The 5,034-nt window shown below is 39.6% G+C and overlaps 1 pseudogene; it reads left to right on the plus strand.

Annotated features, from left to right (window-relative positions):
• The first annotated feature begins 296 nt into the window (after positions 1-296).
• LOC149228286 (uncharacterized) lies at positions 297-2,371 on the plus strand (annotated as a pseudogene).
• Positions 2,372-5,034: the final 2,663 nt, after the last annotated feature.

The following is a 5,034-nucleotide window of genomic DNA, read 5'->3' on the forward strand; positions in this document are numbered from 1 at the left end:
CCTCCGTTTCGTCGCCATCCCTTCTTCTCTTCTCCCTCCTCCTGTCGCCACGGCAATTGGAATGGGATGCATTTCCCTCCTCTGTCTCTGCCTCATGAATTGCCATCCCTAATGTCATATAGATCCCGCTTGAGATGATAAATTGGACGATTTCGGGTGGCAGGTAGGCTCAGACTGCGTAATGTAACATACCAAAGATTATAATCACGATCGCTACGCATCACGTGAGGAGGCTTCAGTTACAGACTCAAACGCAGTGAAAACGCCGTGAACGCGGCTCCATGGATTTAAATACTATGGGAAATCAAATTGTTCTAAAAACGGTCAAAGTATATTTAAGAAATATTTTACCCTTTTTCAAGTGCGAAAGGTAATAAGTGTTTTCATAGGGCAAATATCTTTTATTAAAATAATGTGATTATTAACGTTCATTTTTAATTAGGTGTTTAACTAGGATAAGTTTGTTCCTATTAAATTTCAGCTTTAAAATTCTTAGGCTATTGACAGAAGGAGTTAATTAGGAGGGAGATAAGATAAGATAAGATAATTATATTTATGTCCAATTAATGACCACAAAGTAGGTCAAAGTGACTGTTGAGTACACGCATGTATATACAAAGCGGGAGAACCAAACGGTCTCATATAAAAGATACAATGCATGAAGTAAATCAACATCTAGCTCTAGCGGAGAAGATCCAAGACCTAGTAGTTCTGAGGATCAGATCCATCTCTCCTAACATCTGAGGCTAAATTGAGTTTCATACAATCTTGGTGATAGCATCTCGTAATTGCGTATATCGTTTTTCTATCTAACATTGGGGCTAGCCTAAACCTAACCTCAACCTAGATGAAGAGGAAAAAAAAACCTAAGACAAGCTTGTGAGGTAACAAGGTTGACTCTTGCTAAGACAAGATCATAAGTGTAAAGCCTTCGGTGTTAAATAAACTTGACTCAATAAAAGACTTAAGGTTGTTAGGTTAACAATTGTGGTTCCAGGCACCTGGTATAAGTGGCCTATAGTATTGATCCCATGGTATTGTATGTAGTGAAAGACTTTAAAAAACTTGGGGATTCTCCATTGCAACATGTCAAAGTTGAGCGGCAAAGGCTCACTTGGCTTGGGCAAAGATGTTGATGGCTTGGCCACATTTAAGCCAAGAATAAAATAGATATATTATTGGTTGGTTTTTCCTAGGGTGGGGTTTTCTAGGGTAAATCGTGGTTTATGTGTGTTGTTACTATATGTGTGATTGTTATTATCATTTATCTTGTATTGTTTCTTAATCCTAACAAATGGTATGAGAGCCAAGGGCTGAGTTCTAATGTGATTTAGAGACCACCGCCAAATTTGTGCAGAGATTTGTTTAACCATTTGTTGAATGCCATAAAACCCCTAACCGCAATGAGCATCACGTGAAGAAACTCATCAATGTTGAACAGTCATAGAGTAGAGATCTAGTTTACATAGAAAGCTTGATGAAGGGGAATAGTTAATCCTCACGCAAAGGAGGAGAAATGGCATGTGGACCAAGTTTTGTTCATCACGCTACATGGAGTGATGTGCAGAGAAGGAATGGCAAGGAGTCGAAGAGATGAAGAGAAAAATGGGTGCTCATGACAAAGTTTGGTAGCTTGGTAAAGGAAAGAAATATTCGTTCCCTCGAGCAAATCTATCTTTTCTCTTTGGTCGTGAAGGAACATCGGATAATGGAGGCTATGTTGGTTCCTCGACTAAAGGATGAGGTCATGAAGATTATGCCCGTGCAGAAGCAGACAAGGTCGAGGCAGAGGACTTTATTCAAGGCATTCATTTTTGTTGGTGATGGCATCGACCCATAGGGCTTGGGGTCAAGTATAGCAAGGAGGTGGCCACGAACATCCACAAAGCCATTGTTTTTTGCAAAGATTTTGGTTATCCCATGAGGAGGGGTCACCAGGATAGCAAGATTGGGAAATCCCATATTGTGCCTATTAAGGTCATAGGGAAGTGTTGTTTTGTCACCATTATAATGGTGCCAGCACCTATACGTGTCGGGATCCTGGTTGTGCACATGTCAAAGAAGGTTATATAGTTTGTTGGGATTGAAGACATGTTCACTTCTTCATGAGGGTCCACCAAGATATTGGAAATTTCATGAGGGAAACCTTTGAGAGTCTCTTAAAGACATGGATTTTTCAACACCGGGTTTGTGGAAGGAGACACGGTTCTCAAAATCTCCCTTACAAGAATACATTGATCTATTGGTTAATCCTGTTAAGGCTTTTGTCCTCGAAGAAGTTGAGAAGGAAGAGTTGAAGAGAGAGAGGAAAGAAAAGCAGAGGTGTTGCCAGAAGGAAATGAGTGGCATCATAAGAAGTGATGCCATATGACCCTAGAACATGATGGGGTGCTCTTCTTTATCTTACATCCATTTTAGAATATGTTATTTATGAGGTTTCCATTCTAGATATATTGTTTCTAAGGTTTTAGAGTTACCAAGTAGCATGTCCAAACATTACAAAAGGACAAGGGTTGGGATGATGTTAGGGAAGTTGTTGATTCTAAAGGTGCATCAGGTGCATTTGGAAGCATATGCAACATATGTATGTATAAGGTTTTTTGCATCTAATGTATGAGTGAGCATAACATATTGTGGGATGTTGTGGAACATGACGATTGTTGGGTATACAAAACATGGGCTAGCTAAGAAAGCCTTGAAACTGCATCGGTAAATGCAAAGTTTTCTCTTAAGATGAAATGAATTTTCGCTTGGGAGGTAATCAAAGTGGGTGGATTTTTTTCTTAAGTAAAGAAAATGAAACATTGTGTAGCAGAGAATGGGATCTGATCTCATGGAGTAGTAATTGTTGTTTGATGCATTTTAGAGAGGTTTTGGCTTAATAATGCTTTTATATTAAATTTGGAATGTCGATGCCCCGTATTGTGCTTGGAGTGTGTGAGGATGATAGGATGGTGGCATAAGTAGTAGGATAGGTATATTGGAGTTGATTTTTTTCATGTGAATGGGCATATGACTATAAGAATTGGTAAGGCATGCATACCCCTAGTAAATTATTGGTAAAGTTTAAACGTAGACCTAGGTGATATGGGGAAATGTGTGGTGATATGGGGGAACATGTGCATTCCTAGATAGCATGTGGACTTCCTGAATACCCTAGTTATAGATATTGGGGGAGATAGGGCCTAGGGATGAGTGATGAAGGATTACTTGGCCAGTTTGGTTGGAGTTGGTTAAAGGAAACCTAGACTCAAGTTTAAAGGGGGGATTGTTAACTAAACTTCACTCGGTTAAAGAATTAATGTTGTTAGGGTAACAATTATGGTTTCAGACATCTGGTATTAGTGGCATGCGGTATTGAGCCTTTGGTATCACATGTAATTAAGGCCTTCAAAAGGCTCAAGGATTCTCCATTGTAAGGTATCAAAGTTGAGCAATGAAGTTTCACTTAGCACAACCAAGGATGTTGGTTACTTTGGCTGCATTTAAGTCAAGGATAATAATAGATCTATTCTTCGTTGGTTTTTCCTCACTTGGTGTTTTCCACGGTAAATCAGGGTTTATGTGTGTTGTTACTATATGTGTGATTGTTATCATCATTTCTCTTGTATTGTTTCTTAAGCCTGAGATTCGACACAATGGACATGAAGACTTGGTTTTGTCAATGAGTTTGCTAAGATGTGCTCAATGGAACAAAGATAGAGTGGTCACCCATCTTTATAGGGGATGGGTAGGAATACCTTAGGCACAATCTAGATGTGTGGACCAAGAAGACTTGTGCCCATGACTTGTGGTAGATGCCAACTCAGTTAGAACGAGTTGCTTGTAAACCAAGGGATGGGGCCAACTCGTGTGAGGGCAAGTTGGGGGTGATCAACCCAACAAAATGACATGACTATGGAATCGTCGTGGTTGAGTACTCTACATGGTGAAACAAGCAAAAATCAACGCAACAATGCAACAATTCATATGATGGAGTGAGCACAATTATATATGGTGGCACAAATGGGATGTGCTAACACATCTAACAAATTGAAGAACACACATACAACAAGTTAAACAACATCACTTGACTGAACAAGGAACGAACAACTTGTGTAAATAGACTTGATCTGCAATTTCTTTGTTAGGGTTGTGGGCATCGTAAATTGAACAAAATGATTGGTGCAATAGCTAAGTGTGTAGGTTTGTTGTGGCAAGGGACAATGCAGGGACAAAGATTTGAGGTAGGTCATCAAGAGAACTTGAGTTCTACTGGTATTGTAATAAGTTGTTTCTCTCTTGTAACCATTGTTTGAACATCTTGTATTATATTATTATACGAGTGCTAGGCACAACTTGTGTTGCCCAACATATATGCTATATTGTTCTTCGTGTTGAATGTTTGGTGTATACTTATTTAGAGTTAATGCTAAATTGTTAAACTATCTAAGTGTACAAGTGTTGTTGCACAACAGGACCTAACTAGGCATGCACCTATCTGTTTCATGCAAAGTTGTAGTGTCGACCCAACTTGGTTGTAGCTCGAGGTGGACTATGGGCATGCCCTAAGTGAAGAGGCATAATCTAGGGAATGTATGTTTAGTTTGGTCTAGCCACCAAGATTGAAACACCCCAATGTCACATGACTGAGGGATTACAATTTTGAACAGGGCTCTTAGGTTCATGATAGGTGGTGCCAAAGAACAACTTCACTACAAAGTTGGTCTTAGGTTCGTGATGACCACACTTCACCACACCTTGCAAGAAAGCACATGGTCAATAGGGCACCCTAACAAAACTAATGTAGCAATGCTATCATTCGTCAATGAGAGGCAATATGGCTTATTCAAATAACAAAACAATGGGCACTAAAACAAGGTTTTAGAATGCAAGGTAGAGTCGATTCAAATGGTGTTGATCGAACACACATCTTGGATTAATATGGAGGATAGGCATGAGCTATTATAGTAGGACATAGTCAGTTCGCAGATAGTTAAGCCGAGTGACCCACCATAGATTGGAACAAAACAACTCAGGTGGAGCAACATGCCC

Source organism: Pinus tabuliformis, chromosome J (assembly GCF_031772625.1).
Source record: "Pinus tabuliformis cultivar Carrire ecotype Pingquan chromosome J, CPIR1, whole genome shotgun sequence".
Lineage (NCBI taxonomy): Eukaryota > Viridiplantae > Streptophyta > Pinopsida > Pinales > Pinaceae > Pinus > Pinus tabuliformis.